A 14,498-nucleotide genomic window follows, 5' to 3' on the forward strand; every position below is an offset into this window, starting at 1 on the left:
TGTGTCTGGAAACTTTGCAAGGGACAAGTTCCGAAATGGTTAGGTGATGGATTGCTATTCCATTGTGCTATGTATGCTTGGGTTCGAATACCAACCTCGTCTTGACTTTAAACCTTAGAGTCAATTTTCCTTCCTGCAACTATTTGTGCCAGCAGATCAAATTCAAAAAGAAAATATTTCGACGCTGCTTTCTGTAAAAGACCCAACCTCCCTCTAAACTCAACGATTGCCTCTTAAAGCACCTGTCTTGTAAACAGGCGATCCTGAGTTCGAGTCTCGGCGGTGCCTGCAGTTTGTCATACTCTTTCGAGTTGATTTTCATCTTGGCACTCGGATGTGCCTGGAAACTTTGCAAGGAACATTTTAGCTTTGTCCGTTTCAGTGCAGAACGCGGAGGTGGTGCGCAGCTCTCAGGTTTTATTGTCTTTGCTTTGGCCAGTGAAAGACATAGAGGAAAGCGAAAGCCTGCCTACTTGTCTGCCGTCGTGACGTGTAACTGATTGCTCTGTAGCAAGGCAGCAATGAAACAGAACAATTGATGACCATATGAGTTTAGATTAAGTATCCGCTTAAAATAGTGCATGGCATGATGCGTTACCAGACCAGTGAATTTAAATTTAGGAGGAATAACCAGAAGGATCGGCTTTTTGCGCACGTGACAAGTTGGCCGAGTGGTTAAGGCGATGGATTGCTATTCCATTGTGCTATGCACGCTTGGGTTCGAATGCCAACCTTGTCTTGTCTTTAAACCTTAGAGTTTATTATCCTTCCTGCAGCTATCTGTGCCAGCAGATCAAATTCAAGAAGAAAATATTCCGAAGCTGCTTTCCGTTAAACACCCCACCTCCCTCTAAACACAACGATTTCCTCTTAAGGGACTTTCTCAGTCTGCGCAACACCTGATGCTCAAAGGCAGTATCTTTTCGGTACTTTAGAATCAAAAGACTGCCTTAAACATTCAGTTTACAGAGTGAAATGGAAGTTGACAAGGCAGGTTTTGATATGGGACGTGGCTTAGCTGGTTAAAGCACCTGTCTTGTAAACGGGAGATCTTGAGTTTGAATCTCAGCAGTGCCTTCTTCACTCTGTTTCCTTGGATTTCTTTTCTGCGGTACACGACGCTGAAACCGTGGCAAAGTGAACTTGAAATTAGACTGTGCACAAACCTTGCCCGTTTTACGTTTTCATCTATATTTTTGAAGTCCTTAATCGAATTCGACAAAAGAGAATGGAAAACCTCGATGATGAAAGGATTTTAAGGTGCATTTGAAGAAGATGACTGCTTTTGTCAGGTCCGCGTGTCCGCTCTGCTTTTCAGGGAATAGATGAACGTTTCTCTTCATCGAGGGCTTCCTTTGAGCATTGAATTCAAACAACATAAGGCAAACTTCCATCTTTCCAAAAGCCCTGATCGTGGAGGTGCACTTGCTGAAAATCGTTCACCTATCATTTTTTTTTTCTTTTGTTATTGAATTACCAAGAGGTGGACATTTGTTGCATGTTAACTGTCTTTAGGCGTATCAGGTGACAAAGCTAGAGTCTTTTTCTGACATCTGGCGCCGTGGCTTAGATGGTTAAAGCGCCTGTCTAGTAAACAGGAGATCCTGAGTTTGAGTCTCAGCGGTGCCTGCAGTTAGTCATACCCTTTCGAGTTGATGTTCAATTTGGCACTCGGATGTTCCTGGAAACTTTGCAAAGAACATGTTAGCTTTGTCCGTTTCAGTGCAGAAGGCGGAGGTGGAGCGCAGCTGTAAGCTTTTATTGTCTTTGCTTTGGCCAGTGAAAGACATGGGGAAAGCGAAACCTGCCTGCCGTCGTGAGCGTGTAACAGATTGCTCTGTAGTGACGTGTAACAGATTGCTCTGTAGCAGGCAGCGATGAAAGGATGAATTGATGACGATATGAGTTTAGATGAAGTGTCCGTACTTAAATATAGAACGTGGCATGATGCGTTACCAGACCAGTGAATTTAAATTTAGGAGGAATGACCAGAAGGATCGGCTTTTGGTGCAGCGTGACAAATTGGCGAGTCGTTAAGGCGTTGAACTGCAATTCTTTTGTGCTATGCGACGCTTGGTTCGAATCCCACCCTTGTCTTTACTTTAAACCTTAGAGTCAATTTTCCTTCCTGCAGCTATTTGTGCCAGCAGATCAAATTCAAAAAGAAAAATATTTCGACGATGCTTTCTGTAAAAGACCCCACCTCCCTCTAAACTCAACGATTGCCTCTTAAAGCACCTGTCTTGTAAACAGGCGATCCTGAGTTCGAGTCTCGGCGGTGCCTGCAGTTTGTCATACTCTTTCGAGTTGATTTTCATCTTGGTACTCGGATGTGCCTGCAAACTTTGCAAGGAACATTTTAGCTTTGTCCGTTTCAGTGCAGAAGCGGAGGTGGAGCGCAGCTCTCAGCTTTATTGTCTTTGCTTTGGCCAGTGAAAGACATAGAGAAAGCGAAAGCCTGCCTACTTGTCTGCGCGTGACGTGTAACTGATTGCTCTGTAGCAAGGCAGCAATGAAAACAGAACAATTGATGACCATATGAGTTTAGATTAAGTATCCGTACTTAAAAATAGAGATGGCATGATGCGTTACCAGACCAGTGAATTTAAATTTAGGAGGAATAACCAGAAGGATCGGCTTTTTGTGCACGTGACAAGTTGGCCGAGTGGTTAAGGCGATGGATTGCTATTCCATTGTGCTATGCACGCTTGGGTTCGAATGCCAACCTTGTCTTGTCTTTAAACCTTAGAGTTTATTATCCTTCCTGCAGCTATCTGTGCCAGCAGATCAAATTCAAGAAGAAAATATTCGAAGCTGCTTTCCGTTAAACACCCCACCTCCTAAACACAACGATTTCCTCTTAGGACTTTTCAGTCTCGCAACACTGTTGCTCAAAGGCAGTATCTTTTTCGGTACTTTAGAATCAAAAAGACTGCCTTAAAGCATTCTGTTTCGAGTGAATGGAAAGTTGACAAGGCAGGTTTTGATATGGGACGCCGGGCTTAGCTGGATTAAAGCACCTGTCTTGTAAACGGGAGATCTTGAGTTTGAATCTCAGCAGTGCCTTCTTCATTCTGTTTCCTTGGATTTCTTTTCTGCGGTACACGCACAGCTGAAACCGTGGCAAAGTGAACTTGAAATTAGATTGTGCACAAACCTTGCCTCATACTTGCCCGTTTTTACGTTTTCATCTATATTTTTGAAGTCCTTAATCAGATTACACAAAGAGAATGGAAACCTCATGATGAAAGGATTTTAAGGTCATTTGAAAAGATGACTGCTTTTGTCAGGTCCAGGTGTCCGCTCTGCTTTCAGGAATAGATGAACGTTTCTCTTCATCGAGGGCTTCCATTGGCATTGAATTCAAAACAACATAAGGCAAACTTCCATCTTTCTAAAAGCCCTGATCGTGGAGGTGCACTTGTTGAAATGCGCCCTATCTTTTTTTTTTTCTTTTTGTTATTGAATTACCAAGAGTTGGACATTTGTTGCATTTAACTTCTTTAGTGCGTATCCAGGTGACAAAGCTAGAGTCTTTTCTTGACATCTGCGCCGTGCCTAGATGGTTAAAGCCTGTCTAGTAAACAGGAGATCCTGAGTTCGAGTCTCAGCGGTGCCTGCAGTTAGTCATACTCTTTCGAGTTGATGTTCAATTTGGCACTCGGATGTTCCTGGAAACTTTGCAAAGAACATGTAGCTTGTCCGTTTCAGTGCAGGGTGGAGGTGGAGCGCAGCTGTTTTATTGTCTTTGCTTTGGCCAGTGAAGAAAGAAAGCGAAAGCCTGCCGCCGTCGTGACGTGTAACAGATTGCTCTGTAGTGACGTGTAACAGATTGTGCCTGAGCAAGGCAGCGATGAAAGAGATGAATTGATGACGATATGAGTTTAGATGAAGTGTCCGTACTTAAATATAGAACGTGGCATGATGCGTTACCAGACCAGGAATTTAAATTTAGGAGGAATGACCAGAAGGATGCTTTTTGCTCAGCGTGACAAGTTGGCGAGTGGTTAAGGCGTTGAACTGCAATTCTTCTGTGCTATGCACGCGGTCTCGATCCTACCCTTGTCTTTACTTTAAACCTTACAGTCAATTTTTCCTTCCTGCAGCTATTTGTGCCAGCAGATCAAATTCAAAAGAAAATATTTACGATGCTTTCTGTAAAGACCCACCTCCTCTAAACTCAACGATTGCCTCTTAAAGCACCTGTCTTGTAAACAGGCGATCCTGAGTTCGAGTCTCGCAGTGCCACAGTTGTCATACTCTTTCGAGTTGATTTTCATCTTGGTACTCGGATGTGCCTGCAAACTTTGCAAGGAACATTTAACTTTGTCCGTTTCAGTGCAGAACGAGGTGGAGCGCAGCTCTCACTTTGTTATTGTCTTTGGCCAGTGAAAGACATAGAGGAAGCGAAAGCCTGCCTACTTGTTCTGCCGTCGTGACGTGTAACTGATTGCTCTGTAGCAAGGCAGCAATGAAACAGAACAATTGATGACCATATGAGTTTAGATTAAGTATCCGTACTTAAAATAGAGCATGGCATGATGCGTTACCAGACAGTGAATTTAAATTTAGGAGGAATACCAGAAGGATCGGCTTTTTGTGCACGTGACAAGTTGGCCGAGTGGTTAAGGCGATGGATTGCTATTCCATTGTGCTATGCACGCTTGGGTTCGAATGCCAACCTTGTGTCTTTAAACCTTAGAGTTTATTATCCTTCCTGCAGCTATCTGTGCAGCAGATCAAATTCAAGAAGAAAATATTCGAAGCTGCTTTCCGTTAAACACCCCACCTCCCTCTAAACACAACGATTTCCTCTTAAGGGATCTTTTCAGTCTAGCAACACCTGTTGCTCAAAGGCAGTATCTTTTTCGTACTTAGAATCAAAAAGACGCCTAAACATTCTGTTTACAGAGTGAAATGGAAAGTTGACAAGACAGGTTTTGATATGGAGCCGTGGCTTAGCTGGTTAAAGCACCTGTCTTGTAAACGGGAGATCCTGAGTTTGAATCTCAGCAGTGCCTTCTTCACTCTGTTTCCTTGGATTTCTTTTCTGCGGTACATGCATAGCTGAAACCGTGGCAAAGTGAACTTGAAATTAGACTGTGCACAAACCTTGCCTCATACTTGCCCGTTTTTCATCTATATTTTTGAAGTCCTTAATCGAATTCGACAAAAGAGAATGGAAAACCTCGATGATGAAAGGATTTTAAGGTGCATTTGAAGAAGATGACTGCTTTTGTCAGGTCCGCGTGTCCGCTCTGCTTTTCAGGGAATAGATGAACGTTTCTCTTCATCGGAGGGCTTCCTTTGAGCATTGAATTCAAACAACATAAGGCAAACTTCCATCTTTCCAAAAGCCCCTGATCGTGGAGGTGCACTTGTTGAAAATGCGTTCACCTATCATTTTTTTTTTCTTTTTGTTATTGAATTACCAAGAGTTGGACATTTGTTGCATGTTAATTGTCTTTTAGGCGTATCAGGTGAAAAGCTAGTGTCTTTTTCTGACATCTGGCGCCGTGGCTTAGATGGTTAAAGCGCCTGTCTAGTAAACAGGAGATTCTGAGTTCGAGTCTCAGCGGTGCCTGCAGTTAGTCATACTCTTTCGAGTTGATGTTCAATTTGGCCCTCGGATGTTCCTGGAAACTTTGCAAAGAACATGTTAGCTTTGTCCGTTTCAGTGCAGAAGGTGGAGGTGGAGCGCAGCTCTTTGCTTTGGCCAGTGAAAGACATAGGGGAAAGCGAAAGCCTGCCTGCCGTCGTGACGTGTAACAGATTGCTCTGTAGCAAGGCAGCGATGAAAGAGATCAATTGATGACGATATGAGTTTAGATGAAGTGTCCGTACTTAAATATAGAACGTGGCATGATGCGTTACCAGACCAGTGAATTTAAATTTAGGAGGAATGACCAGAAGGATCGGCTTTTTGCTCACGTGACAAGTTGGCCCAAAATGGTTAAAAGGGGTTGAACTGCAATTCTTTTTTGCTATGCACGCCTGGGGTTGAATCCTACCCTTTTCTTTTCTTTAAACCTTAATCAATTTTTCCTTCCTGCAGCCCATTTGTGCCAGCAGATCAAATTCAAAAAAAAAATATTTCGACGATGTTGTAAAGACCCACCTCCCTAAACTCAACGATTGCCTCTTAAAACACCTGTCTTGTAAACAGGCGATCCTGAGTTCGAGTCTCGGCGGTGCCTGCAGTTTGTCATACTCTTTCGAGTTGATTTTCATCTTGGTACTCGGATGTCCCGCAAACTTTAAGGAACATTTTAGCTTTGTCCGTTCAGTGCAGAACGCGGAGGTGGAGCGCATCTCTCAGCTTTTATTGTCTTTGCTTTGGCCAGTGAAAGACATAGAGGAAAGCAAAGCTGCCACTTGTCTGCCGTCGTGACGTGTAACTGATTGCTCTGTAGCAAGGCAGCAATGAAAACAGAACAATTGATGACCATATGAGTTAGATTAAGTATCCGTACTTAAAAAAAGAGCATGGCATGATGCGTTTTCAGACCAGTGAATTTAAATTTAGGAGGAATACCAGAAGGATCGGCCTTTGTGACGTGACAAGTTGGCCGAGTGGTTAAGCGATGGATTGCTATTCCATTGTGCTATGCACGCTTGGGTTCGAATGAACCTTGTCTTGTCTTTAAACCTTAGAGTTTATTATCCTTTCTGCACTATCTGTGCCAGCAGATCAAATTCAAGAAGAAAAATATTCCGGTTTCTTCCGTTAAACACCCCCCTCCCTCTAAAACACGATTTCCTCTTAAGGGGCTTTCTCAGTCTGCGCAACACCTGTTGCTCAAAGGCAGTATCTTTTGGTACTTTAGAATCAAAAAGACGGCCTTAAACATTCTGTTTACAGAGTGAAATGGAAAGTTGACAAGACAGGGTTTTGATATGGACGCGGCATAGCTGGTTAAAGCACCTGTCTTGTAAACGGAGATCCTGAGTCGAATCTCAGCAGTGCCTTCTTCACTCTGTTTCCTTGGTTTTTTTTCTGCGGTACACCAAGCTGAAACCGTGGCAAAGTGAACTTGAAATTTGACTGTGCACAAACCTTACCTCATACTTGCCCGTTTTTACGTTTTCATCTATATTTTTGAAGTCCTTAATCAATTGACAAAAAGAGATGGAAAACCTCGATGATGAAAAGGATTTTAAAGGGGCATTTGAAGAAGATGACTGCTTTTGTCAGGTCCGTGGTCCGCCTGCTTTTCAGGGAATGATGAACGTTTCTCTTCATCGAGGGCCTTTGAGCATTGAATTCAAACAACATAAGGCAAACTTCCATCTTTCCAAAGCCCTGATCGTGGAGGTGCACTTGTTGAAAATGCGTTCACCTATCATTTTTTTTTCTTTTGTTATTGAATTCCAAGAGGTGGACATTTGTTGCATGTTAACTGTCTTTAGGCGTATCAGGTGACAAAGCTAGAAGTCTTTTTCGACATCTGGCGCCGTGGCTTAGATGGTTAAAGCGCCTGTCTAGTAAACAGGAGATCCTGAGTTTGAGTCTCAGCGGGGCCTGCAGTTAGTCATACCCTTTTGAGTTGATGTTCAATTTGGCCTTTGGATGTTCCTGGAAACTTTGCAAGAACATGTTAGCTTTGTCCGTTTGTGCAGAAGCGAGGTGGAGCGCAGCTGTAAGCTTTTTTTGTCTTTGCTTTGGCCAGTGAAAGACATAGGGGAAAGCGAAAGCCTGCCTGCCGTCGTGACGTGTAACAGATTGCTCTGTAGTGACGTGTAACAGATTGCTCTGTAGCAAGGCAGCGATGAAAGAGATGAATTGATGACGATATGAGTTTAGATGAAGTGTCCGTGCAAATATAGAACGTGGCATGATGCGTTACCAGACCAGTGAATTTAAATTTAGGGGGAATGACCAGAAGGATCGGCTTTTTTGGGCACGTGACAAGTTGGCGAGTCGTTAAGGCGTTGAACTGCAATTCTTTTGTGCTATGCACCCTTGGGTTCGAATCCCCCCCTTGTCTTTACTTTAAACCTTAGAGTCAATTTTCCTTCCTGCAGCTATTTGTGCCGCAGATCAAATTCAAAAAGAAAATATTTACGATGCTTTTGTAAAGACCCCACCTCCTCTAAACTCAACGATTGCCTCTAAAGCACCTGTCTTGTAAACAGGCGATCCTGAGTTCGAGTCCCGGCGGGGCCTGCAGTTTGTCATACTCTTTTGAGTTGATTTTCATCTTGGTACTCGATGTGCCTGCAAACTTTGCAAGGAAATTTTAGCTTTTCCGTTTCAGTGCAGAACGCGGGGGTGGAGCGCAGTCTCAGCTTTATTGTCTTTTGCTTTGGCCAGTGAAAGACATGGGAAAGCAAAGCCTGCCCACTTGTTGCCGTCGGACGTGTAACTGATTGCTCTGAGCAAGGCAGCAATGAAACAGAACAATTGATGACCATATGAGTTTAGATTAAATCCGTTCTTAAAAATAGAGCTAGCATATGCGTTACGACCAGTGAAGTTAAATTTAGGAGGAATAACCAGAAGGATCGGCTTTTGGTGCACGTGAAAAATTGGCCGAGTGGTTAAGGCGATGGATTGCTATTCCATTGTACTATCCGCTTGGTTCGAATGAACCTTGTCTTGTCTTTAAACCTTAGAGTTTATTATCCTTCCTGCAGCTATCTGTGCCAGCAGATCAAATTCAGAAGAAAATATTCCGAAGCTGCTTTCCGTTAAACACCCCACCTCCCCCAAACACAACGATTTCCTCTTAAGGGACTTTTTCTGCCCGAAACCTGTTGCTCAAAGCAAGTATCTTTTTCGGTACTTTAGAATCAAAAGACTGCCAAACATTCTGTTTTACAGAGTGAAATGGAAAGTTGACAAGGCAGGTTTTGATATGGGCGCGGGGCTTGCTGGTTAAAGCACCTGTCTTGTAAACGGGAGATCTTGAGTTTGAATCTCAGCAGTGCCTTCTTCATTCTGTTTCCCTTTGGGTTTCTTTCTGCGGTACCGAAACTGAACCGTGGCAAAGTGAACTTGAAATTAGATTTTGCACAAACCTGCCATACTCTGCCCTTTTTCGTTTTCATCTATATTTTTGAAGTCCTTTTAAACGATCGACAAAGAGAATGGAAAACCTCGGATGATGAAAGGATTTTAAGGTGCATTTGAAGAAGATGACTGCTTTTGTCAGTCCCCGTCCCCTGCTTTTCAGGAATAGATGAGCTTTTCTTCATCGAGGGCTTCCATTGCGCATTGAATTCAAACAACATAAGGCAAACTTCCATCTTTCTAAAAACCCTGATCGTGGAGGTGCACTTGTTGAAAATGCGTTCACCTATCATTTTTTTTTTCTTTTTGTTATTGAATTACCAAGAGTTGGACATTTGTTGCATGTTAACTGTCTTTAGGCGTATCAGGTGACAAAGCTAGAGTCTTTTTCTGACATCTGGCGCCGTGGCTTAGATGGTTAAAGCGCCTGTCTAGTAAACAGGAGATCCTGAGTTCGAGTCTCAGCGGTGCCTGCAGTTAGTCATACTCTTTCGAGTTGATGTTCAATTTGGCACTCGGATGTTCCTGGAAACTTTGCAAAGAACATGTTAGCTTTGTCCGTTTCAGTGCAGAAGGTGGAGGTGGAGCGCAGCTCAGCTTTTATTGTCTTTGCTTTGGCCAGTGAAAGACATAGGGAAAGCGAAAGCCTGCCGCGTGACGTGTAACAGATTGCTCTGTAGTGACGTGTAACAGATTGCTCTGTAGCAAGGCAGCGATGAAAGAGATCAATTGATGACGATATGAGTTTAGATGAAGTGTCCGTACTTAAATATAGAACGTGGCATGATGCGTTACCAGACCAGTGAATTTAAATTTAGGAGGAATGACCAGAAGGATCGGCTTTTTGCTCACGTGACAAGTTGGCCGAGTGGTTAAGGCGTTGAACTGCAATTCTTTGTGCTATGCACGCTGGGTTCGAATCCCACCCTTGTCTTTACTTTAAACCTTAGAGTCAATTTTCCTTCCTGCAGCTATTTGTGCCAGCAGATCAAATTCAAAAAGAAAATATTTCGACGATGCTTTCTGTAAAAGACCCCACCTCCCTCTAAACTCAACGATTGCCTCTTAAAGCACCTGTCTTGTAAACAGGCGATCCTGAGTTCGAGTCTCGGCGTGCCTGCAGTTTGTCATACTCTTTCGAGTTGATTTTCATCTTGGTACTCGGATGTGCCTGCAAACTTTGCAAGGAACATTTTAGCTTTGTCCGTTTCAGTGCAGAACGCGGAGGTGGAGCGCAGCTCTCAGCTTTATTGTCTTTGCTTTGGCCAGTGAAAGACATAGAGGAAAGCGAAAGCCTGCCTACTTGTCTGCCGTCGTGACGTGTAACTGATTGCTCTGTAGCAAGGCAGCAATGAAACAGAACAATTGATGACCATATGAGTTTAGATTAAGTATCCGTACTTAAAAAATAGGAAAGGCGATGCGTTACCAGAACCAGTAAATTTTAAAATTTTTGGAGGAATAACCGAAGGATCGGCTTTTGCCACGTGACAAGTTGGCCGAGTGGTTTAAGGCATGGATTTATTCCATTGTGCTATGCACGCTGGGTTCAATGCCAACCTTGTCTTGTCTTTAAACCTTAGATTTATTATCCTTCCTGCAGCTATCTGTGCCAGCAGATAAATTCAAGAAGAAAATATTCCGGCTGCTTCCGTTAAACACCCCACCTCCCTCTAAACACAACGATTTCCTCTTAAGGGACTTTCTCAGTCAGCCCAAAACCTGTTGCTCAAAGGCAGTATCTTTTTGGTACTTTAGAATCAAAAAACTGCCTTAACATTCTTTTAAGGAAAATGGAAAGTTGACAAGGCAGGTTTGATATGGGCTGCCTGGCTTGCTTGGTTAAAGCACCCGTCTTGTAACGGAGATCCTGAGTTTGAATCTCAGCAGTGCCTTCTTCACTCTGTTTCCTTGGATTTCTTTTCTCGGTACCCTTTAGCTGAAACCCTGGCAAAGTGAACTTGAAATTAGACTGTGCACAAACCTTGCCTCATACTTGCCCGTTTTCGTTTCATCTATATTTTGAAGTCCTTAATCGAATTCGACAAAGAGAATGGAAAACCTCGATGATGAAAGGATTTTAAGGTGCATTTGAAGAAGATGACTGCTTTTGTCAGGTCCGCGTGTCCGCTCTGCTTTTCAGGAATAGATGAACGTTTCCTTCATCGAGGGCTTCCTTTGAGCATTGAATTCAAACAACATAAGGCAAACTTCCATCTTTCCAAAAGCCCTGATCGTGGAGGTGCACTTGTTGAAAATGCGTCACCTATCATTTTTTTTCTTTTGTTATTGAATTACCAAGAGTTGGACATTTGTTGCATGTTAACTGTCTTTAGGCGTATCAGGTGACAAAGCTAGAGTCTTTTTCTGACATCTGGCGCCGTGGCTTAGATGGTTAAAGCGCCTGTCTAGTAAACAGGAGATCCTGAGTTCGAGTCTCAGCGGTGCCTGCAGTTAGTCATACTCTTTCGAGTTGATGTTCAATTTGGCACTCGGATGTTCCTGGAAACTTTGCAAAGAACATGTTAGCTTTGTCCGTTTCAGTGCAGAAGGTGGAGGTGGAGCGCAGCTCAGCTTTTATTGTCTTTCTTTGGCCAGTGAAACAGGACATAGCCTGCGCGGAACTGTACAGTGCCTCGTAGTGACGTGTAACAGATTGCTCTGTAGCAAGGCAGCGATGAAAGAGATCAATTGATGACGATATGAGTTTAGATGAAGTGTCCGTACTTAAATATAGAACGTGGCATGATGCGTACCAGACCAGTGAATTTAAATTTAGGAGGAATGACCAGAAGGATCGGCTTTTGCTCACGTGACAAGTTGGCCGAGTGGTTAGCGTTGAACTGCAATTCTTCTGTGCTATGCACGCTGGGTTCGAATCCCACCCTTGTCTTTACTTTAAACCTTAGAGTCAATTTTCCTTCCTGCAGCTATTTGTGCCAGCAGATCAAATTCAAAAAGAAAATATTTCGACGATGCTTTCTTAAAGACCCACCTCCTCTAAACTCAACGATTGCCTCTTAAAGCACCTGTCTTGTAAACAGGCATCCTGAGTTCGAGTCTCGGCGGTGCCTGCAGTTTGTCATACTCTTTCGAGTTGATTTTCATCTTGGTACTCGGATGTGCCTGCAAACTTTGCAAGGAACATTTTAGCTTTGTCCGTTCAGTGCAGAACGCTGGAGGTGGAGCGCAGCTCTCAGCTTTTATTGTCTTTGCTTTGGCCAGTGAAAGACATAGAGGAAAGCTAAAGCCTGCCTACTTGTCTGCCGTCGTGACGTGTAACTGATTGCTCTGTAGCAAGGCAGCAATGAAACAGAACAATTGATGACCATATGAGTTTAGATTAAGTATCCGTACTTAAAAATAGAGCATGGCATGATGCGTTACCAGACCAGTGAATTTAAATTTAGGAGGAATAACCAGAAGGATTGGCTTTTGGTCCACGTGACAAGTTGGGCGAGTGGTTAAGGCGATGGATTGCTATTCCATTGTGCTATGCACGCTTGGTTCGAATGCCAACCTTGTCTTGTCTTTAAACCTTAGAGTTTATTATCCTTCCTGCAGCTATCTGTGCCAGCAGATCAAATTCAAGAAGAAAATATTCCGAAGCTGCTTTCCGTTAAACACCCCACCTCCCTCTAAACACAACGATTTCCTCTTAAGGGACTTTTCAGTCTGCGAACACCTGTTGCTCAAAGGCAGTATCTTTTCGGTACTTTAGAATCAAAAAGACTGCCTTAAACATTCTGTTTTACAGAGTGAAATGGAAAGTTGACAAGGCAGGTTTTGATATGGGACGCCGTGGCTTAGCTGGTTAAAGCACCTGTCTTGTAAACGGAGATCCTGAGTTTGAATCTCAGCAGTGCCTTCTTCACTCTGTTTCCTTGGATTTCTTTTCTGCGTACACACAGCTGAAACCGTGGCAAAGTGAACTTGAAATTAGACTGTGCACAAACCTTGCCTCATACTTGCCCGTTTTTACGTTTTCATCTATATTTTTGAAGTCCTTAATCGAATTCGACAAAAGAGAATGGAAAACCTCGATGATGAAAGGATTTTAAGGTGCATTTGAAGAAGATGACTGCTTTTGTCAGGTCCGCGTGTCCGCTCTGCTTTTCAGGGAATAGATGAACGTTTCTCTTCATCGAGGGCTTCCTTTGAGCATTGAATTCAAACAACATAAGGCAAACTTCCATCTTTCCAAAAGCCCCTGATCGTGGAGGTGCACTTGTTGAAAATGCGTTCACCTATCATTTTTTTTTTTCTTTTTGTTATTGAATTACCAAGAGTTGGACATTTGTTGCATGTTAACTGTCTTTTAGGCGTATCAGGTGACAAAGCTAGAGTCTTTTTCTGACATCTGGCGCCGTGGCTTAGATGGTTAAAGCGCCTGTCTAGTAAACAGGAGATCCTGAGTTCGAGTCTCAGCGGTGCCTGCAGTTAGTCATACTCTTTCGAGTTGATGTTCAATTTGGCACTCGGATGTTCCTGGAAACTTTGCAAAGAACATGTTAGCTTTGTCCGTTTCAGTGCAGAAGGTGGAGGTGGAGCGCAGCTCTCAGCTTTTATTGTCTTTGCTTTGGCCAGTGAAAGACATAGGGAAAGCAAAGCCTGCCTGCCGTCGTGACGTGTAACAGATTGCTCTGTAGTGACGTGTAACAGATTGCTCTGTAGCAAGGCAGCGATGAAAGAGATCAATTGATGACGATATGAGTTTAGATGAAGTGTCCGTACTTAAATATAGAACGTGGCATGATGCGTACCAGACCAGTGAATTTAAATTTAGGAGGAATGACCAGAAGGATCGGCTTTTTGCTCACGTGACAAGTTGGCGAGTGGTTAAGGCGTTGAACTGCAATTCTTTGTGCTATGCACGCTTGGTTCGAATCCCACCCTTGTCTTTACTTTAAACCTTAGAGTCAATTTTCCTTCCTGCAGCTATTTGTGCCAGCAGATCAAATTCAAAAAGAAAATATTTCGACGATGCTTTCCTTAAAAGACCCCACCTCCCTCTAAACTCAACGATTGCCTCTTAAAGCACCTGTCTTGTAAACAGGCGATCCTGAGTTCGAGTCTCGGCGGTGCCTGCAGTTTGTCATACTCTTTCGAGTTGATTTTCATCTTGGTACTGGATGTGCCTGCAAACTTTGCAAGGAACATTTTAGCTTTGTCCGTTTCAGTGCAGAACGCGGAGGTGGAGCGCAGCTCTCAGCTTTATTGTCTTTGCTTTGGCCAGTGAAAGACATAGAGGAAGCAAAGCCTGCCTACTTGTCTGCCGTCGTGACTGTAACTGATTGCTCTGTAGCAAGGCAGCAATGAAACAGAACAATTGATGACCATATGAGTTTAGATTAAGTATCCGACTTAAAAATAGAGCATGGCATGATGCTACCAGACCAGTGAATTTAAATTTAGGAGGAATAACCAGAAGGATCGGCTTTTGCACGTGACAAGTTGGCGAGTGGTTAAGGCGATGGATTATTCC

General features: G+C 43.4%; 8 non-coding genes across 8 annotated transcripts; all 8 read left to right on the plus strand.

The window, feature by feature from the left end:
- Positions 1-657: 657 nt before the first annotated feature.
- Positions 658-739, plus strand: trnas-gcu. The gene has a single exon. It is a non-coding gene; the product is annotated as a tRNA-Ser (tRNA).
- An 816-nt stretch (positions 740-1,555) lies between these two features.
- Positions 1,556-1,629, plus strand: trnat-agu. Its single transcript has one exon. It is a non-coding gene; the product is annotated as a tRNA-Thr (tRNA).
- Positions 1,630-2,651: 1,022 nt separating this feature from the next.
- On the plus strand, positions 2,652-2,733 carry trnas-gcu. The gene has a single exon. It is a non-coding gene; the product is annotated as a tRNA-Ser (tRNA).
- Positions 2,734-5,510: 2,777 nt separating this feature from the next.
- On the plus strand, positions 5,511-5,584 carry trnat-agu. Its single transcript has one exon. It is a non-coding gene; the product is annotated as a tRNA-Thr (tRNA).
- A 1,866-nt stretch (positions 5,585-7,450) lies between these two features.
- On the plus strand, positions 7,451-7,524 carry trnat-agu. Its single transcript has one exon. It is a non-coding gene; the product is annotated as a tRNA-Thr (tRNA).
- Positions 7,525-9,412: 1,888 nt separating this feature from the next.
- trnat-agu lies at positions 9,413-9,486 on the plus strand. Its single transcript has one exon. It is a non-coding gene; the product is annotated as a tRNA-Thr (tRNA).
- A 1,903-nt stretch (positions 9,487-11,389) lies between these two features.
- On the plus strand, positions 11,390-11,463 carry trnat-agu. Its single transcript has one exon. It is a non-coding gene; the product is annotated as a tRNA-Thr (tRNA).
- Positions 11,464-13,375: 1,912 nt separating this feature from the next.
- trnat-agu lies at positions 13,376-13,449 on the plus strand. The gene has a single exon. It is a non-coding gene; the product is annotated as a tRNA-Thr (tRNA).
- The last annotated feature ends 1,049 nt before the right edge of the window (positions 13,450-14,498 follow it).

The sequence above is a fragment of the Polypterus senegalus genome, unplaced genomic scaffold, assembly GCF_016835505.1.
Source record: "Polypterus senegalus isolate Bchr_013 unplaced genomic scaffold, ASM1683550v1 scaffold_3719, whole genome shotgun sequence".
Taxonomy (NCBI): domain Eukaryota; kingdom Metazoa; phylum Chordata; class Cladistia; order Polypteriformes; family Polypteridae; genus Polypterus; species Polypterus senegalus.